The following is a 25,514-nucleotide window of genomic DNA, read 5'->3' as shown; positions in this document are numbered from 1 at the left end:
GGTGGGGGGCGTCTTTTTACTTTAAACACTTGGAAACTCCTGACGTCACAGAAAGTACACCGGAAGGGAAGTCAGGTAAGTTGTCTGAGAGTGTGATCCTGCACAAATCGCGTCCCCTCCCTAGACTTCAGGATCCTCATGTGTAAAATGATGGGGGCTGGAAGAGATTGTCTCTAAGCCCCAGCACTAAAATTTTGTGAGTCTAAAATCACTCTCTCCTAGCTACATGAAGATGAAGATTTATAAGAATGGCTGACAGTTTTAAAGGAAGGGAAGTATACAGATGTGCTCTATACCCACGTAAAACAAGAGCAGGTTAGTATCTGCATAGTTTTTCTAACTTATTTTTATTACTTTTACCCCTCCTCTAACACCTTCACTTTTTCCAGCGTCACCGGGGTTCTGAGAGAGAGTCCGGCCCCTCGACTTCAGCATCCGTATCTGCCTTTCAAGATTTATTAATGTCGGTATTTTCTCAGTGATTATAAGGTGGTTGTTATTGCCTCTCCATTATTTACCCTTTTCGCTTGCTTGGTTTTATTTTTGTTTTCTCTGCCCTCCAAGACCTCGCCTTGAACAGATTGCTTTCTATTACCACAGCCTTAACGCTCTGTTGTGAGCCAATGTCCCCTGTCGCCCTTTTACCATCTTAAATTCATCAGTGGGAGTTGCAGTTGCAAACACTCCAACTGTTGCTTAAATATTTGCCCCTTTCTTACAACAGCTTATTTGAAAAGAATGAAATTCTCACTGTTGAGTCATATGTTTATGTGCTCACCATCAGTTGCGCCTTTGTACTCGCTCTGAGCAGAGGGGGCTTTCAGCGCCTTTCCATCACCACCCTCCTACCCTTCACCCACTCCATCCACCTTGGCACCGACCAATCAGAATGCCTCTTTATGTCTGGACAACCAATCAGAAAACGTCCTCATTCCAAGTATTTATTAAGTCTCTGTGAAGGGGGAAAGCCTCTTTCCTAAAAGAAAACTCTGAAGCTTCAGGTTTTCAGCTCAGGAAAGAATATCCATAGGTGGGGAGGACTGTGTGCTGCAAATTTTACCTTCCCTTTGGTGAAAGCAGAGAGGGAAACCTTAAGCCCTCCAAAGTGATAGATCAATTAAAATTCTTCTGTTTGGAAGACATTCTTGCTGCCATCACCAAGAGGGGAACGGCTGCACCTTTAATACTACGGCTCAATCATGGACCCAAATTGTTTTTCATGGATTATTTTAGAACAGCTAAGGCAGACTGGAATTTCCATTAGACTTTGTTACATACTGAGGGATAATACAAAGGAAATGCCACAAAGAAAATGTCAGAAACATTCTTCAAATCAAGTGTGCAAAATACAAAGTGCTTTTCCTACCATTGCTGTTTTATAGAGCCTGGCCCATTCCCTATTCTCTCTGAAGTGGTTACTCTCTAACCCCAAGAGCAGACCAACTCTAAATGTCCCTTGTATGAATATCTTGCTTCCTGGCTTCCAGCCTGCCTCTCTGTTTCTAGGCAAGGCAGCCTCAGGAAGCTAGCAGAGTCTTAACCTTACAACCATCATGATTTCAGCAAACACTTCCAGCCCCCTCATTTCTGTGCTAGACATGGAGGTGTTAAGTATAGTGTGACGCCTCTCCTACCCTCCAGGTTTGTATTCACTAGGGGGAAAGGCAAACCAGCACACTACCAGTTCCACTGCAGGACTGTAGTGCCGTGACGGGCAATGTACAGAAAAGTGCTACCTAAATCAGACTGAGAAGTCCAGGAAGAATTTCTGGAGTCTGTCATGCTTGAGATGAGATGTGAAAGATGAGTAGGATCCGCTAGAGTTTAAAAAGAGACAGAGGAAAAAGAAAGTCATTTCAGGCAGCAGGCAGCATATACAGAAGCAAGAAGGTGTAAAAGAACATTGCTCTATGGGAAACTGAGTGGCCCTGTTGGATTGAAGCGAAAGGTGTGAAGAAGAATCTCAGGAGAAGAGGCCAGAAAGGGGGTCAGAGGGCTGGGTTACGAAAGGATTTGTGTACTAAGTGAAAAAGCGTAAACTCTGACAGGGCCGGGGAGCCACTGAAGAATTTTAACCAGGGGACTGACATGATCAGATTTGTGATTTTGAAACTCGAGCAGCAATGTCTAGCAAAAGAGAAAAGAAAGAGGGGAAAAGGGCAGGATTCAGTCTGGAGCCTATTACAATAATCCAGGTGAGAAATGATGAGGGCTGAGGCTAAGGTAGACGCTACAGAATTTTGTGACTATTTAGATATGGGAGTGGGCGGAAGGAAAGGAAGAAATAGTCTAGAATACCTCCTGACTCTGTAGTTGAAATAATCAGGTAAATAGTGACAACTAACATAACTGAGTATCTACTATACACCCCATGTCAATTATTTGCATTCTTCCATCCTCCGAGTTTTTATTTATTTATTTATTTAGATTTTATATTGATTTTTCCCTTTATTTTTTAATTGAAGTATAGTTGAGTTACAATGTTGTGTTAGTTTCAGGTGTACAGCAAAGTGATTCAGTTATATACACGTGTATATATATATATATATATATATAAATCTATTCTTTTTCAGATTCAGTTATATACACGTGTATATATATATATATAAATCTATTCTTTTTCAGATTCTTTTCCATTATAGGAAAAGACATTTAGGTTGCTTCCATGTCTTGGCTATTGTAAATAGCGCTGCTATGAACACTGGGCTGCATGTATCTTTTCGAATTAGAGTTTTCTCTGGATATATGCATCGCTCTACAGTTTTTTCTCAAGAGCCTACTATGTGCCAGCCATAGTGTTAGACACTGGGGATATAGCAGTGGCGGGGGGATGAAAATCCCCGCCCATATGTAGTATGTGGGAGAGTGGTAAGTAATAGGAAGAGACATGAACAGGAGAGGTGATAGGAACATGAAGGGTGGAGAGAGTTTGAGAGTTTAAATATGGTGGCCAGGGAAGGCCTCACTGGGAAAGTGCTGAGAAACCCTGAGACCCAAGGGGCATGGTTATCTGGGGGGCGAGCATTCTGAGCAGAGGTCCTGGGGTGAAGTAAACCCAGCACATTCAAGAACCCCTGAAACAGCCAGTGTGGCTGGGTGCAGTGAGGTGGTAGGGGAGGGCAGATCATCTAGGGTCCTGTAGACCATTGTAACAACTCTAACTTTTACCCTGAGGGAACTGGGAAGCTGTTACATGGTTTTGAGCAGAGGAGTAATGCTATATGACTTGCATTTTGACAGGATCACCGCGGCTACTGTGTTGGAAATAGACTGAAAGAGGGCAGAGCTAGAAGCAAGAGACCAGCTAGGAGGCCACTCCAAAAACACAGGTGACAGATGATAAAAAAAAAGTCTCAGGCCAGGTGATGGCAGCGGCGACCACGAGAAGTAGTAACTAATGGAGCTATTTTTGAAGGATTGACTAATGTATTAGATGTGGGTGTAAGAGAAAGAGAAGAGGGAAGGAACGACACCAAGAATTTTAGCCATGGAGGAGCAAGATGGGGGAGGGAAACTAAAAGGTCTCCCTTGTGACAAGTTAATTTTGAGATGCCTGTTAGGCATCCAAGCAGAGATTTAAAGAAAGCAATTGAATATATGAGTCTGGAGTTCAGGAGAGAGGTCTGAACTGAAGCTATAAATTTGAGTCATCAGCATAGAGATGGCACTTAAAGCCATGAGCTTGCATGAGATCATCAGTGACTGTAGAGGTACAGGGAAAGGGTCTAGGGTAGGGGTAGGTCCTAAGGGAAATCAACAGTCCCTTGCAAGTCACCCACTTTAGGAGAGATCATTATGGGGTCTGAGATTGGGAGGCTGACCTCCTCAGACAGGGAAAGAAAGGATTGCTTCTACTGACACAGGAGGCTTGGCAGAATTTAAAGTCTGAAGTCCTCAAGTTCATCAGAAACTGCCCATGTGTCCCCCTCCCAATTTTCAGAATCCTTCTCTTCCCAATCAATGCCCTAACTTTAACAGAAAAACTTGCAAGATTGTAAATTTTGTGGGGGTTTTTGGTAATAGCTTTTGAAAGATGTATTGGATTGACCAAAAATTGCCTTCGGTTTTTAAGTAAAAATAAAAGACACATTTTTCATTTTCACCAAGAACTTTACTGAGCAACATATTCACCCTTTTGTTCCACTACCTTTTGCCATTTTCCAGGCAACTTCATAATTCCATCTTCCCAAAACTTTTTATCTTTTTGAGCAAAGAACTGTTCCAGGTGCCTTTTACAGTCTTCCAGGGAATTGAAATTTTTTCCATTAAGAGAATTTTGTAAAGACCTAAATAAATGGGAATCTAAAGGTACAATGTCTGGTGAATGTGGCGGATGAATCAGAACTTCCCAGCCAAGCTGTAACAGCTTTTGCCTGGTCATCAAAGAAACATGCGGTCTTGCGTTATCCTGATGGAAGATTATGCATTTTCTGTTGACTAATTCCGGATGCTTTTCATCAAGTGCCACTTGCAGTTGGTCTAACTGGGAGCAGTACTTGTTGGAATTAATTGTTTGGTTTTCCAGAAAGAGCTCATAATAGAGGACTCTCTTCCAATCCCACCATATACACAACATCACATTCTTTGGATGAGGACCGGCCTTTAGTATGGTTGGTGATGGTTCATTTCACTTGCTCCATGATCTCTTCTGTTCCACATTGTTGTACAGTATCCACTTTTTATTGCCCGTCACAATTACATTTAAAAACTGAACATTTGCATTATGTCTAAGTAGAGAATCACATGCGGAAATACAGTCAAGAAGGGTTTTTTTGCTTAACTTATGTGGAACCCAAACTTCAAAGCAATGAACATAACCAAGCTGGTGCAAATGATTTTCAACGCTTGATTTGAATATTTTGAGTATGTCGGCTGTCTCCTGTGAGGTATAACATTGATTGTTCTCAATTAATGTCTCGATTTGATCGCTATCAACTTCAACTGGTCTACCTGAGTGTGGAGCACCATCCAGTGAGAAATCTCCAGCACGAAACTTCACAAACCACTTTTGACACGTTCAATCAGTCACAGCACCTTCTCTATACACTGCAAAAATCTTTTTTTTCTTGTGTTTCGGTTGCATTTTTACCTTTCTTGAAATACTAAAGCATAATATGCTGAAAACGCTGCTTTTTTTCTTCCATCTTCAATATTAAACTGGCTACACAAAAATTCACCAATTTTGATGTATTTTTTTAAATGCACGCTGATGTGACAGCTGTCACAATACAATCTAACAAAACTTTTCAACGAAGTTAAAGACAGCTAATTACCTCTAGAGCCATCGTAAGAGGAAAAACGAATGAACTATTTGGCCAACCCAATAATTCACATACTGTGTGATCCACCCCTTTAAAGCATACGATTCAATGGTTTTCAGTACGTTCACTGATGTAAATTCTTTTTGCCTTGTAATTCAGCCACCTTCAAGATTAGACCTTGGGTTTGGATTTCAGAAATCTTGGCCTTGAACCCACAGAAGACAAAGTGTCTTTCAGGGCTTTCTGGTTTATCACTTGGATCTGGGCATATAGAGCATTGAGCTCATCATTTTCTTTCCCCAAGCTCTCCAGTGTACTTAAGGGCAACCAAATTCTTTACAATTTTTATTTGCACTCTAATCTTCTGTGGAAGCAGCCACTTAATACTCAATGCCTTGTTTTTCCTAGGAGCTTGATTGCAGGTGATTACAGGTGGTCATGTAAGTTTGCCACTCAAATGCCGTGGACTACCAGTGTCCACTTTACCATTAGCAACAGAGTCTTTAAGCCTTTAAATCTAGTCAGATCAGTCAACCAATTCCATATTCCTATCCTTAAGGTTCTGTTCCCCTGGAACCACTTTTGGCACCAATAACAGTGTTCAGTCAGGGGAACAGAGTGACTGGTGTTATGGGACGAAGGACTTATTATAGGAATAAGACCTTGCACAGTTGTGCAAGGAGCTGGGGAAGTAAAGGCCTGAAAGTGATATTGGCTGATCAGGGGAAGAGTCACTCAATCAATCTGAGAAGCCAGACACGTCCAACCACTTATGAAGGGAGCCTCGTGGGTAGGTCTAGGGGAAGCTTTGGTGCTTCCATGGGTCCAGTCAAGTGTCTTGTGGTGGGCCTGGGGCCACTATTGGTCAGTAGGGCTAGCAGTTGGGGACATGTGCTGGACATGGAGAGGAGGAAGCAAAGGCATGCTGGAAAGTGCTAAGCACCTGTGCACCTGTCCTGATTGGCTACTGATGACAGTGACCTCTAGAGTCACTGCCGCTCATGCATTCCTGCCTTCATAAACAACTGAACTGTTTCAAGTTTTCGGCTATTATGTATAATGCCTCTATGAGCTATTATCATATTCATATCTTTGTGTAGATACACACTTTTGTTTCTCTTGAGTAAAATCCTAGGAGTGTAATTTCTGGACTCTATCTTAAGTTTATATGTAACCTTTGAAGAATTTGCCAAACTATTTTCCAGTGTCTATGCCATTTTATATTCCCACTGGCATGAAACTTGGTCTTTTCAATTGTTTTGCTTATAGCTCTTCTAGAGGGTATGTAGTGGTATCTCATTGTTGTTTAATTTGCATTTCCATGACGACTAATGATGTTGAGTTTGTTCTCATGCACTTATTAGCCATTCATGTATCTTCTTTAATGAAATGTATATTCAAATCTTTTGCCCATTTTTAATTTGGATTGTTTTTATTGTTGAGTTTTGAGAGTTTTCTATATATTCTGGATACAAGTCTCTTATCAGATACGTTACTTGCAAATATTTTCTCCCAATCTGTGGCTTGTCTTTCCATTTTCTTAACCATGTCTTTGGAAGTGTAAAAAAGTTTTTAATATTGGTGAAGTTCAACTTATCTAATTTTTTCTTTTTATGGATCATAGTTTTTTGTTTGCTCTGTTTTTTGTTCTACCTAAGAACTCTTTGCCCAACCCAAGGTCATAAGTGTTTCCCCTATATTTTCTTCTAGAAGTTTGATATTCTTAGGTTTTCATATTTATACCTATGGTCTGTTTTTAGTTAATTTGTGTGTGCTTCTCAAACCTTAATGTACAGATTACCTAGGGAATCTTGTTAAATCCATATCATGAAGAAAAAATGCATATTCTGGTTCAGTGAGTCTACTGTGGTACCTAAGAGTCTACATTTTTTAAAACCTCCATCTCTTCCCCTAAAATACTTATGGAAATCCCACTCAGGCAAGTTCTCTTATCTTCCTCCGCATCTTTGTCACAGCTGTTTACCATGCAGATCCACTCAGCTACTCTGAGTTCCTTCTAGTCCCCTCTTACCTCATTGCCCAGATTCTGCAACAGAAGGAAAGACAAAGACAATCCTCCCCCTGCAGAAGGAGGGAAAGGAAAGGCCAAGATGGCAATGACAGAACTCTCATTAGAGGGTGGATTAAGGGAAGAGTCTGTGGATATTCACTTGCTAACATTTTTACTCCTGACCCATAATACAATAACTGGGGATAAGGGTAAGTAATGTGGTGACAGGAATTTTTTTGAGGAGAAAAAAGTGAGCAAATTTACACACTGAAGGAACAGGGCCAATCGAGTGGAACAATCTGAAATTTAATAAAGAAATCTGGGATGATTGATGGAGTGAGTCATCTTCCACTGAGGGAATTAGGAAGAGGAAAAGGATGGTCCAGGCTGAAATCTCTGAGCAGCTAAGGGGTGCAAGGAAGACCTTGAAAGAAGCCCTCAGTTCCCACCATAGAACTAAGGGACAAGGTCATTGAGGAGGCAGAGGAAGATGGAAGGGTAGATTTAAGGAAAAAAAGTGGAATATGGAGTAGTTGCTAAGGAGATGGGAGAAACACTAAGACACATGGAGGATTTCCAGCAGCACTGAGCCCTGGGAGGTTGGAAAGTGTGAATTTGTATGGTGATGCGATTTTCCTTAGCAGAGCTCATTGGTCTGAGTGTAAGTGGCTGGATTGATCCAGGGCTGACTGTTCTGGAGTAGATGGACAGCCATGGAGTACGAAGGTAAAGGGAAATGGTGAGAGAACAACTGAAGTGATGGATCATGGTAAGAAAAGAAGTAGAGCCAAAGGGAGAAAAGAGTTGGGGGCCAAATGAGCAGTTCTGGAACAGAGGTCACACTGGGGTTGAATGTGTGTGTTAAGGGAGTGAATGAGCTGCAAGGGTGGGATGCTGTTATCAGAAAGAAAGTTGGGTGTTAAGCTTCAGAACTGGAGCCATTCTAGGTGTTAGATCCAGACCATGGGAAGGAAGTAGAGGAAAGATGAGAGTTGTAAAACAATGGTAGAACAATAGAAGGGTTTGTTCTGTTACAGCATCTGTCTGATTTTGTGCTCTACGCTACCCATCAAGTCAGAAAGCTGTGGTCACTGCCCTGAAGGAGCAATTGCAAACCCAAGGGACAGACATAGGAAAGGCAGATCTCTGGATAAGTAGACTCCTAGGTGGGTGTACCTGGGAGGTATGGGGAGTAACTGGATGAAGAGTTAGGTAGGAGAGAGACATGGGACTTTCAGCTTTGCATAGGGCTGGTCCAGGAGGAATGAATTTTCCACCTACTGTCAATTATCATTATAAAAAGATGGGATTGCAAAAGAGGAAGGAAAGAAGGGAGCTGACATTTACTGAGGGCCTGGCACTGTGCTAAGGGCTTTATATGCAAATACATTATCTTATTTCTCTTCAAATAATCCATTTTACAGATGAGGAATTTGAGTATTTGACAGGGTAAGTAACTTGTCCAAAGATGTACAACTATGAAACCAATGAGCCAGAATCCCAATTGTCCAAGTCTTTTGCATTTTTCCTTTTTGACTGAAGAGCAAAAGCAGAGGGTCTGAGCTGCTAGGAGAGGATTCAGATCCAGCTTCAAACGTGGCCTTTGCAAAGTGCCTTCTCCTTCATTCACCCATCAGCTCATGTCTCAGAGTGGGGCTGGGATCAAAGAAAGTCTGCCAGCTAAAAAGAAATTTCCAAAATTACTCAAGCACCGTAAAGGGAATGTATGACTCTGGACAACACTTCCTAAAAATCCTTTCATCTATTTCCCTCACCCACCACAGCCTTCCCTCTCTTCTCTCTTCTCCTAAATTCTTGAGAAAAAATTTCTTCTAAACTCTGCCCCCAGGCCTTTGCTCTTTTTCCTGTGCCCTGGGAGAAACTTGGGCAACACAGCCTCCCTAGTGGGCAGGAGAAGGGGAGAGTTTGGAAACACACATGCATTATCGATAGTTGATGTCTTGTCAGGAGAAGCATTCTCCCTGTTTTTGAGAGGAAACGGAGGCATGCAGGAGGCATCCTGCCCATAATCACTGCAGCTGGTTTGAGGGAAATCATCACTGAACTCCACCTTGAACTTTTAGACCACTACCTTGAACTTCTGAAACTGATACCATATAATTTACTGTTTAATTCAGTCTGCTCTGTGTTATTCTTGTTTTGTTCCTGGCTGTTTTGGATTCAGTCGGAATAGCTTTCCTTAGCCTTGGGTTTCTAGTATAATTGTTCCACCACTGTCTCTCTAATTATGTGGCTGTCGTCCTTCAACTTTTATTTTCATGTATCTGTATCATTTATTCTGAGCTTCATCCAGTCTTTTTTGGGAAAGGAACAGAGCATAAGTAAATAAAATATCAATTTCATATGCATTAATATTATATCTCCAACCTGATTGTGAGCACCTTGAAGATAGAAATTGTGTTTCAGACCTCACTTGATCACAGCCCCCTGGTGCCTAGAGGGGTACCTTGCAGGTATTCCACAAACCCTTATTTCACAAATACTTTTAATTGATTAAGGAAGGTAAGAGGCTGACATGTATTGAATACTTACTCCTGACAGATACTCTGCAAACAATATTACATTTCATCTACACAAGAAATGAGGTGTTATTATTCCTGTTTTAGTAAGATGACCAACTCATCCTGGTTTGTTTGGGACATTCTTGGTTTTGACACTAAAAGTCCTGCATCCTAGGCAAACCCATGATGGGTGGTCACCCCACATTTTAGAGATGAGGATGTTGAGTCTTAAAGAGCTTCGTTATCTTCTTCAACTTGTCTTGCAAATTCAAATCCAAGTCTGTCTAGAGTATGGAACTAGTGTATTAACAGGACAGACTGGAATATTCGAGAAAAAGAAAGTGGGGTTGTCCAGGGCGCTCTGGTAAAGGCTGTGGCGTACCCCGGCAAGTGATTCATGGGTTCTCATTGCAATTGCCAGGGTGATGAGAGGTAGCTATGAGGTCCTGCGGAGGAGGAGGGCTGTTTAAAGAGCTGCAGGTGGCAGGGCTGGGAGCTGGTCTGAGGGCTAACTACAGAGGGGACAGTGCTGAAGGGCAAGAAGACAACCTCAAGTGGATTCTTTTCATCCCAAACAAGCCACCTTGAACTTTTTGTTGCAGTCACCAAGGGTGTGTCCCCTGCTGATTGTATCAGACCTGATTCTCACTGACTGCATCAGCTGATGCTAACTTTGCCACTTACAGAGGAACAGATGAGTAATTTGGACCCGATCATTATTCCCTGCTTACTACGTGCCAAATATTTATGGAAGCAAATACGTGTTTAGTTTACAGCTGATAAAAGGGAGCCCATTAGCTCCCCCCAGTTATCCTTCTTCCCTCCGGCAGTCAGGGAGTTGCTCAACCTTGAAGGAGACCAGCTGAAGACTTTCTGCTGTATGGGAAGGATCACATTTCTTTTCTGCCACCAAGTTTATCGACTGTCTAGGAATTTTTCCTGTGTTCTACATTTTTGTCTATTCAGGTTCTCTGTTTCCAAATCTCTTTCTCACTTTACAAAAAACGAGGCCCTTGTGGTACTGAAGATCCGAAACCTCCAAATTCCACAACTGTCCCCAGCACGGTTTCTGATACTTCCCACCTGACAGGACAACCCAATCGATTGCTTTCCTCAGGCTCAGGGATGACCAAGGAATGCCCAGGATGTTCTGGTTCCCTTAATTCATGTGAACTCGTGTTTTTATTTTATTTTATTTTTTATTGAAGTATAGTTGATTTACAATGTGTTAATTTCTGCTGTACAGCAAAGTGATTCAGTTACACATATATATACATTCTTTTTTATATTCTTTTCCATTATGGTTTATCACAAGATATTGAATATAGTTCCCTGTGCTATACATTAGGACCTTGTTGTTTATTCATCCTATATATAATAGCTTGCATCTGCCAACCCCAAAGGCCCACTTCATCCCCCTTGGCAACCACAGCTCTGTTCTCTGTGTTTGTGAGTCTGTTTCGGTTTTCATAGATAAGTTTATTTGTGTAATATTTTAGATTCCACATATAAGGGATATCATATGATATTTTCTTTCTCTGTCTGACTTACTTCACTTAGTATGATAATCTCCAGGGTCCATCCATGTTGCTGCAAATGGCATTATTTCATTCTTTTTACGGCTAATATTCCATTGTATATATGTACCACGTCTTCTTTATCCATTCATCTGTCGATGGACATTTACATTGTTTCCGTGTCTTGGCTATTGTGAGTAGTGCTGCTATGAATGTAGGGATCTGTGTATCTTTTTGCATTATAGTTTTGTCTGGATAGATGCCCAGCAGAAGGATTGCTGGATTATACAGCAACTCTTATTTTTAGTTCTTTGAGGAACTTCCATAGTCTTCTCCATAGTGGTTGCACTAACTTACATTCCCACCAACAGTGTAGGAGGGTGAACTCATGTTTACGGAGCCACACACTGAACTCGGAGCTGGGTACCCAGGGCAGAATGGCATGGTTCTGTCCGAAAGGAGCTCACAGGATAGTAAGGTACTCACAGTCTTTACGCATTTGTGAAGGAAAAAAATATGTCATTATGGTTTATGTTACCGATGTGATTAAAAAGCACTTTTATCCTTTGAAAGGCCCCACATGATAATAAAATGGAGCAACACAGGACATGATAACCAGCTATCAATCAGAAAAATATTTTCAGAACCACAAAATGAAAGAGAAAACAAATGTATTATGGCCTTGTGTGGATGACACCAGTGAATGCAAATTGTTACTCTTGTTTGAGGTCCACTATTTTTCCAGATTCCTTTTTTTATTTACATATAACTTTATCCAAACACAACAAATTTTAAATTCTACGTCTTATATACTTTAGAGTTTATTAGCTAAATAATCCTATGATTCTCAAGCTATACCTGCCACTGATTCTTAGAGTCTAGGATTCTTTTGACAGATTTTCATAAATCAGATTTATATATAGTTATAATTCAGATAAAATTTACACTCTCATTGTAAGTGAAATTACTAAGAGTAAAAGCTTTCAATTTTTAAATCACTGGGCTCACCTGCTTCCAGAAAAATGATCTCTCACCTCAAACTGCTTTTATTTGCAACTCTTCCAGCAATCAGAACTCTACAAGTCAATTTATGGGTCTGGTTTTGAGAGTTTGCTACTTTAATTAGGCATATAAATCCCTCTGCTTCATTTTCCATTACAGCTCTGTGTCTGTCCGAACTTGCTCTATTGAAGTACAAAGTATATCATGTATTCAACTAGTAGTAAGTCCACCTTGGAGACTTACCAGATGGCCGTGATTTATCAAGGGTGGTCAGAAGATCAATGTTTCAAATACTCTTTAATGTGGATAAAAGAAACTTTGTTAATAATTTCTTCATGCTAGGTTAGATTTACTTTAGGAAACATGGTATTATCGTGGGATTTCAAAAAGATTTTTTTTTAAATTTTAAATGCCCTGAAGAAAGAGAAACAAATATATCTAGAATACCAAGGGTAACAGAGGAGGTAAGAAGAGGTAGATAACATTTTTCCTTACTTATAACCCAGCTCTGAGTTCAACAGCCTCTCTAAACATATGTCTTTGGTTCACTTCATCGAGGCCAGAAAATGATTTTTTTAACTTTCAGTCTCTAAGGACAATATCTTCAAGAAGTTATGGGTCACCAGGACCAACTAGAACTTTCACAAAATAAGCCACTAACCTTCTGGGTGAACTTCTGCAGGGGTGCCTGGCTATCCAGCTCCAGCTGTGTTTGCAGCAGACCCACACTGAAAAACAATGTACATAAGAGACAAGATTCCTTCTGAGAAAATGTATGGGTTGTATGCTGAAGGAAAAGAAAAAAATTCACAATGAGAACTTGACTCTCCCCAATAATCTTGTATTTCTCCCCTGAGTTCTGTGGGGAGTGGGGAGAGTTGGCCTATCAAAGGAGGACAGTTTACATCCTCCTTTTCCATCACATCACCTTTCCATCTTCCCCCAAATGGCCAAATCTCTTTCAAGGTTATGAGAAGTTGTTCCCAAGGCAAGAAATGATCTTGGGAAACTGAGCATCAGCAACTCTGAGGTTTAAAGGGAGAGTTAATAGTGATGTAAAATGCAAAGGTAACACTGAATGACCCCGACATTTCCATTATGATTTCAAAGAGAACATTTCACAGAAGCCCGACCACCCAGGATCACAGGATAGTATTGAACCCCAAAGTCTATAAATTACTGACCCTTCAAACCAAGTCATATTGGTTTTAGCTTAGAAAGAGTCTGGTGTTGATGATATCAAGATTCTATGTTTGTAGAGAAGAGTTCTGACCAGCAGCCATCCCCTGCATGCTGGGTCTCAGAGTGAGTCGTGAGACTCAACACAACCACCAGCATGAATGAAACCTTTGTTTGGAGGGGATGGGAAGGTGGAGGGCAGTTGCAGTTACTGAAGACCTACTTACTGTATTCCAGGCACTCTGCCAGGCACTGAACATATAGAGTCCCTTTTAATCTCAGCACAAATCTGATTTGCTCCAAACAACATTGACAAAGAAAAAAAAAATGATCTGTACAGGCCATTAGAGGCTTTAAAAGTGTTCTATGCAAACCGTAGTATGTATTCTCAGCCTGTCTGTCTTCGTCATGGCTCGATCCCCAGGGTCTAGCACAGGGCCTCACATGCAGTAAGTGTTCAATAAGTATTTTTTGAATGAATGTGCATTTTTAACCCATCCCCCCATTAGAAAAATAAAATCCCACATTTTGCTATATAATTTCCAAACAGTTAAATATCTTAATAAAAAAATAATGCAATGGAAATTTCAAGTAAGGCTTTTCAAATTATATGTATCCTGCTCTTGGCCATCCCATCCGAGGGGCCATGTCTCACTAGTTAAAAATTATTGCCTTAGAAGTAGCTGAGTGTGGAGTTTAAAAATGAGAAGAAGATCAAAAGGAAGTAACCATGGGTGTGTACAGTAACTACACACTAAGCTATCCATTGTGGGGCCTTTATACAGTCAAAGAGCCAGAACGATGCCTGACGAAGTCCATAATAAATTATGCGATAAAATAAAAAAATACAATAAAATATTCTACATCCACTAAAGTCAAGATTTTAAGGATATTTAATGATATGGGGAAATACTGTATTATTATAAGTGAAAAAAGCAGGATGCAAAACTTTGTGTGTGTTTTCATTGTTGTAATGCATATACATTACATGCATGGGAAAATGGGAGAAGGAAATACACCAAAATGTTAGTTGTGATTATTTATGGGTGGTGGAATTATTAGTGATGTACAATTCTTCTTCATACTTGTCAGTATTTTCTACTATTTTTATAATACATATGTATTACATAATTTTAAAATTTTTTTAAGAAAGAAGGATTTGATAATAGAATCACAGAGGTCAAAAATATAGGGTTGACTTCTCCCTGATGCCATGATTGACTCTAGGGAAATGGCAGAAGTTTTTATACTAAATAGAATAACTTTTTGCTAATTTTTTAAAGGAATTCTCCCCTAGATTAGGCCTCAGTTCGGCACAGTCAGCCACATTGCTGATTTGACTCAATAATTTTGCCTTCATAGTTTTCCATGTTAGTCCAGACAATAGCCACTCTGAAATTTATGTTTGTATTCTGTGAGAAAGGCTTCAAAAGTTAGTAAGACACTTCTGTAAATAGTGTCATTTGTCCACTCAAAAATCATTATGTACCTACTGGGCCCCAAGTGCTGTGGTGAACACTGGGAAAAGGTCCATTTCATTCTGAGGTTTTTATATCACTCTTCAGATGGGGGCTTTATATCACTCTCCATCTGGGATGTGCCAGGAGAAATGCAATCAGAAAGGATGGCTCAACAACAAAGAAGACAATCCTGTCATTTGTGCCACCATGTACGGAACTTGAGGACATTATGTTAAGTGAAATAAGACAGAGAAAGACAAATATTGTATGATCTCACTTATATGTGGAATCTAAAAAATCCAAACACATAGAAAGAGAGAGTAGAATGGTCGTTGCCAGGGGCTGGGAGTCGGGGGAAATGGGGAAATATTGGTCAAAGGGTATAAACTTCCAGTTATGAGATAAATAAGTTCTGGAGATCTAATGCACAACATTGTGATTAGAGATAACAATACTGTTTTATTATACACTTGAAAGTTGCTAAGAGAGTAGATCTTAAATGTTCTCACCACACACACACACACACACAAAAAGATAATTATGTGAAATGATGAAGGTGTTAACTAACCTTACTGTGGTAATCATTTCACAATATATATGTGTATTAAATCATCACACTGTATGCCTTAAACTTACATAATGTTACATGTCAATTAATCTCAATAAAGCTAGGAAAAAGATGTTTTTAAAGGATGAGAATTGAGTCAAAAGCCCTGCCTGGTCCTGCAGGCAGCTGGGATCTGCCTTGTGGGAGCTTCACCTGTTCCAGGTCTTACTCAGCTCAAAGGGCTAGGCCAGAAAATACCAGAAAGCGCCTACAGGTCCTCACTGAAACCCTCCAAGCCTGGATGGGCAGAGTCTTTGTTGAGAGAAGCCATGGCGGAGAAATGAGTGTTAAATTTAAAGAGAAATATTTTAAAATTATACTACTTCTGCCAGAATGACATCAACTATGACAATAATATGATGGTACTAATAATAAGCAAACAGACAAATAAAGGCAGCTACAGAAAGCAGTGTGCATACTTACACTGTGACCTCTCTCAACCTCAGAGTCCTTTTGGGGACAATATTGCTCCTTTTGCAAGGTTGCTTTGAGAATTAGAAATAATATATGTAGCTGGCAGGATACAATCCCTGACAAATATTAGGCATTCCATCATGATAGATATAAAGCCTGTCTTATCCTGCAGCACTTCATACTTTCAGAGTTACCTACTTTGTATGGCAGGGTTTTTTTTTCTTTTTTTTAATGAGAGATGAAACAGCCAGAAGATAGCCAGGAAGTGGGAAAGAGCACAAAACAAGGGTCTGTTGGAAGAACTGAGGGACTTTATAGAGCGAAGGCCTTGAACTGCAAGTGAGTGTTAGAGCGCCCCCTTCAGGCAGGGTTTGGTGTGCATTAGTCCGATGTGGGGGGCAGTTTAAACAAGCCACGCAGAGCCAGGTGAAATCCCAGCACGTGTCTCTGCTTGGTTTGTTTTTCTTTCAAAAATGGTATTACTTATTCAACCAGCTTTGCACAATAGAGCTAAAATTACTGTATTTAACATTAACATATCTATATTACTATACTTAATTAATGCATGATTTAGAGCAAGTTTTTTTTTTTTTAATGCCAACATCATGATCTAAATAGGTAGCTTTCTCATTAACCTTGGATGTTAATCAGTGCCTTTTTTTCACCCTGAATCTTTCTTGGTTCATCAGAACCCAGTCTGTCATCTCTCAAAACCACCAGCACCATTTCTTTTTTTTTTTCCCCAATTTATTTGTGTGTGTGTGTGTGTGTGTGTGTGTTTTCTGGAAAACACGGTTTATACTAAAAGTGGAAAAATATTTTCGATTTGATTCTGGGCTCTACTATCTTCTCTAAGTCTACTATGTGTTTTGCCTTCTATATATCATTAATGGCATCAGAATAATTTGAAATAAAAATTAAAAAGCTCTTTATACTCCTTTTCACAGGAGCCATATCAGTTTGAACTGACCAACGCCATTTCTATTTCACAAGTACAGTACATAACAAGCACTTATTAACCATTAATTCTGTTAAAAAGAAACATTATGCTAAAAGCTCAGGAGAACTCAAGAGAAGTATAAAACACAGACTCTTGCCCTTGAGGGTTTTCTAATCTAGTTGTGAAGACAAAACACACACAGATGAAATGGTTAAGTCACAAAGAAGAAAATAATTGTGAGCTTCTCTACACTAGGACTCATACTTCATTCAGCTCTACATGCCCCATTCCCAATACCTAGAACAGTAACCTAGAACATAACGTAGGGGTTCGACAGATGTTTATTGAATTAAACTGAATAGCACGATGATAGAGAGAATAAATGCTGAATGACTGTAGAAGAAATTCCCCTTTTCTTGCTTATTTTTCTCTTTAACACTTGCCACCTTGTTACACAAGATCATTTATTATGTTTATCATTAATTTCATCCCTCTAAATGCGAGCTTTCTGAAGGCAGAGATTTTTGTCTGTTTTACTCACCGCATATCCACAGAGCATAGGCCTGTGTCTGGAACATGTTCACCCAATAAATGTTTGTTGAATGAATAAATGAGTGAATGAATGTTTTAGCCATAATTTATCAAGGGAGTGCACATAAGTAAGGTTGAGGTTCCTGAAGACTTGTGGAATTTTAAGTTCAGGGTTAATGACCTGAACACAACATAAAATATTCACCAAAGATGTACCAGTGCGTTTGTTGCAGCTTTATTTATCATCACGGTACTGGAAACCATTTAAGAGAGGAATAGCTAAGCAAATTATAGTACATCTCTATAATGGATATCATAAATCCATTAAAACAGCAACAGAGATCTGTATTCTTTGGGTGGATACTTATGATATGTTAGAAGTGATAAAATAAAATCACAATACAGTCCTATTTTTAAAACAATTATTGGAGGGGGAGGCTAGAGGTATACGAACCAAAAAAATGTTTGGAAGGATTTACAGAATGTTATTACTAGTTGGCAGGAGTAAGGGTGAGATTTTCATTTGCTTTTTAAAATTTTTTTTTAAACATTTCTTATTGTCTGATTTTAAAACAAAAACAATCATAATATGCATGCATTATTTTAAAATCAGAAGAAAAGGGTATTTTCATTTTTAAAAAGAAGGCTGGGAATTTCATCCTGCAACAGTCCCAGGAGTGTAGAAATGATCTGCTTGGGTCCTGATGTGGGCCTGTGCTCATTACCTTCTCCGCACCCTGCTTCTCTGTACCTCCCAGTGGCTGCTGTGTGACGTAAATGATAGTTGACTGTAACTGATTTAGGCAGTCTGGGATTAACTTGAGGGGATATTGATTTCAGCGGGTGGTCAAATTTAATAGCTAGAGGTCATTACAGAAGTTTCTCTCTCCATCTTTCTTCTTGGCAAAGTCTGCCCTGGATTACCAACTGAACTTCGTCAATGAAATCCCAGAGAACTGCTGTCTCTGGTCCTGACAGCAAGATTCTGTGCCCTAGTAAGAGAACTGGCCCCAAATTCCACCACTAAAGGATCAAATAGACAGGGTCATCACTGGGTTGGTAATAAGAGAGCTAGATAGAAGCTTTGGCTGGGTGACTGTGTCTTGGAAGTTATTGTGATTGGGGGCTGGGGAAATTTAGGCATATTCTTCTAACCCAGGGCCCCGGGGTTATGCCACTGACATGAGGTGTCCTCTAGGCTTGTAGAGTTCCAAACGACCACTTTATCATGCTGGTTCTGGTTTAACCACCAATGCCTGTAACTAGGGGGGTGTTCTCCTTTAGAGAGGTAGTAGCTGTTGGTCCAGAGATCTGGAGCGATGCAGGGAAGCAGGAGGTAGGAACAGCGTGGACTTTCACCACCAGATTGACTTGGGATAAGGTCTTAAATTCTCTAAACTTCAGTTCTCTCATCCATAAAGTTGTGTTATTAACATGTTCCTCACAGAGTTTTAAAGAATACATGAAATTACAAAATGCCTAACCAGTGCATGGCACATAGTAGGGTTCAGTAAATGCTTATTCTTCTGTCAATGTCTACAAGTGTCTCCATCTGATTGGAGATTCCTAACGGGTAAATGAAAACTGTTTCTCTACTCACAATACTTCCAACACCAAATGTGAGGGTTTTTCACACCCGGCAATTCTCCAATTTTCTGCAGATACCAACTGGGTGCCCTGCAATTTAACTCAGTTCTGATATTAACCACCGGAGTTAGTGCAGACCCCGCAGGTTAAGGGCTCAGTCCCACAAGACTATTCTCCACTTCAGATGCCAGTTGCAAGAAGTGTGTCCCCAGGTTACCCACACTTCTGCCCAACTTGGCTACAGATCAGGGCTTCCCACAACCCCCCTCCTGGGATTCGATAATTTGCTATAATGGCTCACAGAACCCAAGGAAACACTCTACCAGGGACAAAAACCAAATGTATATTTCTTCTTATATCACAGTATCACAATGGGCCTCAAGACACTGAACAATAAAGATATCCTCATTTTTCATAGTATAGGTATTTATTACTTGATTTATTTAATGGCTATTAAGAAAGGGAAGAGGGACAATATATGAGGATCCCACTAAGTGCCAGACGGTCTTCTGGATGTCATGCTTACATCATGTTCTCAAACTCAGTATCACTGTATGAAAACCCTGTACAGATTGTCACAGAGGCTAAGTGACTTGCCCAAGATCATGTAAGTGGCAGAGCTGGTATCTGAATCCAAGTCTATCTGCTCCCAAAGCCTATTTTTATAGACTATATTTAGGTTGTTTTAAGTGGGAGAAATAGTATGAAATCCTGTTATCCTATTATTTTCAGGGTGAGAGATGGTCACCCCTCTAAATAGGTATGGTCAGAGTTTAATTCTACTTCAGTCACGAAGTTCCCCCCACTACCACTTATTCAGCTGGAGACTGAGTCTGGTTATATAATACGTGATAATGATGACAGTAACGCACATTTTTAACAACTTATATCCGTCAGGCTAAATGCATTATATGCATTCTCATTTCATCTTTCACAAGTCCATGAAATAGGCATTATTATTCCCATTTTAAAGATGAGAAAACTGACATACAATGTCAATAAACTGACAATACTTATAAATAAACAAACAACTTATAAATAAACAAACTGACAATACTTAATCCTAAGTAACGTGCCCAAACAGCAGAGACTAATTTGAGTGACTCACCACTGAACTCCCCACCTCCCATGGAAAGATGCTTCTTGAGCAGACTGGTAGCAACGCATCACACCCTGATCAGGATTCCGGGGCTGAGGCAGGAGACTGGTGCATCTCTCCCTTCCAACTCCTAGAATTAAGTGGCACCTGCTTCACGAGGTCCAGGGATGGCTCAAAGGGTGACCTCTTGCCCTGTCCCCAGAGGTTTGTTCTCACCCTCGAGGGCCAGGAGGCAGCTGGGAAAGCCAGTAACACCTGATGTGGCCTTCATAGAGCAGGGGCCAGGCGAGTGGGGAGCTTCTGGGCTTAGAGTGTCAAAGAAGGCCATGGGAAAAAAAAAAAAAATTGGCTGAGGCAGAGATTCAGTCACATGTTCCAAAGGAACTTTTTGTGACCATGACTCACCAAGCAACACTGTTTTACATATGGAGCGGTTATGTAAATTTTCTTCCCCAGAAAGAAAAATCATTGTCAGACTAAGAAAAGATACAAACAAAAATAACACATATAGGAGAGAGGAGACTTTAAAAATATAAATTAAATCTCACAAGATGAAGACAAAATTATATAAAACTACACTTCAGTATTTCCCATTACTGTACAGTTTTCAATGGTTATTTGTTATAAAATATGGAATTATTTTTTCAAAGGCTCACAGCACACAGGGAGCTTCTTCACGGAATACCAGCATGCAGATAGCTTGTTTAAAAATGCAGCTTGTAAGTAAATAAGCAACAAGTCCTTGATCTCGGGTCCACGCAGACCAGTCATCTGCTTCTGCCCACGTGACAGAGAACGTTATCTTAAAGGGCCAGGATTTCTTAAAGCAAGCCTAGTTCCCTAATACAGTGGCCTTCAATTTTTTTCAATCACACAACTTCAGCAGTAAAAATATTTGTACATGTACCTAATATAAGTACTATATTTATTTATCTATAAGTTATAGGTAAGTGTACCTCTATCATTTGCTAATATCTCAAGGCTTAATATATACTTAGAGTGTGGCTTACCGTAAACACCAGTGGAGAAAAAGGCACTGTCCTCTTGATAATTTCTAAATTTGTTTTTGCCAACTTATTGTCTGGTCTGATTAGATGGTCTTTGTTTCTCACTTCATAATATATCTGATAGTAAGCATATATCAGATTAGGGACAGTGCCATTTTCTTGTTGTTGACTTGGATTTGTGTTATCTTCAACACACTCTTTCTTTCTTTGCAGGGTTCTTAAGCTACTCCTCCATTTTGTGAGGGTTCATTTAATTAAAACAAAACAGTGCAATCTGTATATCCTCACAAGGAGCGCAAAAGAGGATATTATAATACTCTGAAAGCAGAGGAGTGAAGGAAGGTACAACCATCAGCCTGTGTGTGTGTTCATGCACATGTGTACATGTGACACTCAGTGTGCCTCAGGAGACCCCTTACGTTCTGTGTGACATGGGACCAACAGACATACAGACCAAACAAGCATGTATGGATCACTCTGTGTGGTAAATGAAATTAAAGCTTGACTCTTACTTTTAGTTAAGATATATGCAAACATTCCAATATTTTCTTCCTGTATCCCCTATAGAACATTTTGCCCTTCCTGAGCTGCCCAGTCCCCACTCTGGGCTACCAGGGCCATGTCCTCCTAGATTTAGGTGCCATTGGAGTCCATGTCTGTGGGTAGGTTTGTGGGGTTTTGATCCCCCTCTGAGTCAGGTCACCTATAAAGAGACCTCAAACCTTGCATCATGGTAACAAAGACTTCTTTGGAAAGCCTCTAGAAGGGAAAGGAAGAGATGCGCAAGGTTTTCCATCAGCTCTCCCTCACCCTTAGCCACAGGACAGCCACTAATCCAATTTCTGGGCATTGTAAATAAAAATAGTGGTTATAGATTAATTGACTTCCCTGGAAGAGTCCATTCATAAGACAAAAAAGGAAATTAACAAACAACCATACATATTGAGGAAGGGGTAATGGGATTTTTTAAGCTACTGTTCCTTTTTCCCACAGGTCTTGTGATGTCGTTATGCCTCATCCTGCTCCACAACACATACCACCATTGGCTGCAATAGTTCATGTTTTTGCATTTGTCTCCTTCACAGGACTGCAGGTTCCTTGAGGCAGAACAAATACAGTTTCGCAGCCTCGGTGCCTAGGATGGTGCCTGGCATAGGAGGTGCCCCATAAATGTTGTTGAGTGAATACACTCTTGGGGATAATTATAATAACCTGTAAGGATCAAGAGAGATGCTAGAAGTAAAGCACTTAGCACAGGGTAATTTCTCAATAAATATACATATTATTGTGTAAGATTATATAATTGCTCAATCAGTGAGCAATTTTATTGATATTTTTCAACAGTACTTTGTACACTGCAAAAGAGTACATTAATTTATGGTTTTGAATTCTTCTGTTTCCATTGTAGAAACTAATCTCCTTAGAAATATCGAGTCCCGAGCGTGCACAGGCCCTCTTACCATTCTGTGGGCTGCACAAGAAACTGGGCTCTGTACTTAGAAAGCTATTAGATTGCATGTTACTCAGGTAAGGTGTAAGATGTATAGTTTTATTCTCTCTACACTTGCATCCCCGATTCTAGAATCAGCTTTATAACATCCTTTCTAGCTAGTTCATTTGGTGCTGCTACATTTGCTCTTATTCCATAGAAATAGTCTAACCACTGACCCATTATTCAGCAGCTCGTACACTGAGATTCCAGAGGTCTCCACACCCCTCCAATGGTCCTTTCTAGAACATTCACTAAGCATTTGGCTCCTTTTTCAGAACCCCTATCCCTTACACAGCAGTGATGAAAATTCCTTTCCATCCATCCATCCATCCATCCATCCATCCATTCCATAAGTTATGTGTTTTCTCTTATGCCTACGATATACCTGGCATTACTGTAGATATGGAGTATACAATAGTGAACAAAACAGACCCAAATTCCTGACCTTATGGAGCTTACATTCTAGATAAAATAAATAACTAAAATGTATAACGTCAGATAGTGATAAGTGCTAAAGTACAGAGTAAAGCAGACAAGGGGGACGGGGAGTTTGGCGGGGTGGGGGCGGGTTGCACATGTTAAAAGGGTGGTCACGTGAGGTTTCACTGGGAAGGCGACCTGCACAAAACCTGAAGGAGGAGAGGATGCAGCCAAGAGGATACAGGAAGAAGAGTTCACCAGATAGAGGGACCAAAGCTGCAGACCTGAGACAGGAGGGTGCCTGTGACAGGGAGGAGTGAGCAGGGGGAAGTACAACAGGAAGCAAGGAAGGAGCCGTATCCAGCAGGGCCGGTAGGCTCTGAACTTATTTGGCTTATAGTCTGAGTGAGACCGGAAGCCAGTGGAGACAGAGGAGTGACGTGAACTCACTTACGCTCTAACCCGATCGTGCTGCTGCCAGGTCGGTCATGGATTCCGTGAGGAAGGGGGGACACCAGGGAGGGGGATGTTACAGTAACCCAGGTGAGAGATGATGGGGCTTGGACGTGTGGTAATGAGAGGTGGAGGTGGTAAGAAGTAGCCAGATTCTGGATACCTTTTTAAGGCAGAAAATGCAGGATTTTCTGACAGATTCAATGTGGGGTGAGAAAAAGAAACACCCAAAATTGGAGGCCTCGGTGGAGCCACTGCCCTTTAGCCTACTGCACAGAACTATGAAATATGTGTTCCTTGCAGCTTTTGCCGTAAACCAAAGACAATTTTCTAAACTTAGCCTTTCTTTTTTAACCATTGCTCAATGCATGCATTTCTTGAAAAGTAAGTGTATTTGAAGTTTCCAACTAGTCTAACAGTACATAAAATACATGATGTGCTGATTCTCTGCAATGAATATCAATCACTAAAACGCCTTGCTTCTCACAGAAATTCTACCAGCAAAATTAGAATTGCAATTTTATTCTTCCTCGGTTGTCTGGTTAAGGTTTCATTTAAGCCTTGGGCTTACTTTTGAAAGCCCTATAAACATTTTACACACCTACTCATATATCACTGAAGTCATTCTGAATTCGGCCTACAGTAAAATTAATTACCATGTCATGAGTCTGTCACATTTCAAAAGAAATCATCAATATTTACTCAGACCTGATTCAATGTCACTTTGCAACGAAACAATATTGGCAGCAAATTTCTTTACAGTACATTCTTTAGTTGGGACACTTCCATGTAAATATATCCGTAAAAGTTTTCAGAAGACCATTTCAACACGCAGAGAAGCTAGTAAATCAACACTCATCTCTCTTCAAAAATCCATAGGCTTGTAAAATCCACATGCATTTCCAGTTCCTCCTGGGACCGTACCATGATCCTGGCAGCAGCAGAAACAGAAGCCAAGCCTGGGAGTGAGACAAACTGCTAAGCGTTTAGGAGACTGACTGTAGGAGAGCTGCTATGATAGCAGGAAGCGAAGTCCTTGCAGATGAAGGCAATGCAGGCATGACAGGCTGGAGCGATGAGAGCCAGGATTTGAGCGCAGTCTGTACCCAGAAATCAAATCCAAAACTCACCAACATGGCGGGTCTGGAGGCCGGCAGCATGGTGTCATGAAAAGCACACTGTAGGGTGTAGGTTCAAATCACAGCTCTGCCACTTGGGCACCGTGTGACCTTAGGCAAAGTAATCTCTCTGTGCCTCAGTTTCCTCATCTGTACCAGCTTCACAGAGTAGTAGGGAAGACTCAATGTAAGAGGCTTAAAACAAGGCCTAATACACACATATATATGATAGATCAATAGATAGATACAGATAGATCAATCTATACATATACACACACTTAGATATGTATTTACAACGTTGTGATAATTTCTGTTATGTAGCAAAGTGATTCAGTTATATATATTCATTTACATATTCTTTTTCATTATGGTTTATCACAGGATATTGAGTTTAGTTCCTGGGGCTACACAGTAGGACCTTGTTGCTTATCCATTCTGTACATGTTTCCATCTGCTAATCCCAAACTCTCAATCCATCCCTCGCCCACCCCTTCTCCTCCTTGGCAACCAGAAGCCTATTCTGTATGTCTGTGAGTCTGTTTCTGTTTTGTAGATAAGTTCATTTGTGTCATATTTTAGATTCCACATATACTTGATATCATATGGTACTTGTCAAAAGGACTGACTTTGAGTCCCCAGCTCTGTCACTGATTCTCTTACTTCTTTCCCTCAGTTTCCTGGGGATATTAATGGCAATCTTGCCTAGAGTTTGTGAGGGTTAAGTAAGATAATGTGAAAGAGGTCTGCAAAGTATAAAAAAGTACAGAGAGATGCGAGCTATTGTCATGAGGAGGTTTTCTATTCTACTCTTCCTTTATTTCTATTCCCTTCTCCATCCTGGTGGGCCTGACTTTTTCTCAGTGATCTGGACTTCCTTGACCCGCACAGTCACAG

At 40.4% G+C, this 25,514-nt stretch overlaps 1 long non-coding RNA gene across 1 annotated transcript in view; it reads right to left on the bottom strand.

The window, feature by feature from the left end:
- The window catches only part of LOC115859774 (uncharacterized), a 59,483-nt gene extending 39,064 nt beyond the window's left edge, over positions 1-20,419 (bottom strand). Inside the window, exons 1-2 of the long non-coding RNA XR_009559495.1 lie at positions 20,140-20,419; positions 12,975-13,041 (exon numbers count right to left, since the gene is read on the bottom strand). This is a non-coding gene — a long non-coding RNA (uncharacterized lncRNA). The remainder of the gene's footprint in view (positions 1-12,974; positions 13,042-20,139) is intronic.
- Between the last annotated feature and the right edge of the window lie 5,095 nt (positions 20,420-25,514).

Source organism: Globicephala melas, chromosome 1, assembly GCF_963455315.2.
Source record: "Globicephala melas chromosome 1, mGloMel1.2, whole genome shotgun sequence".
In the NCBI taxonomy this organism is placed as follows: domain Eukaryota; kingdom Metazoa; phylum Chordata; class Mammalia; order Artiodactyla; family Delphinidae; genus Globicephala; species Globicephala melas.
The sequence above is the reverse complement of the archived record's forward strand: the minus strand, read 5'-3'. Positions and strand labels throughout refer to the sequence as shown.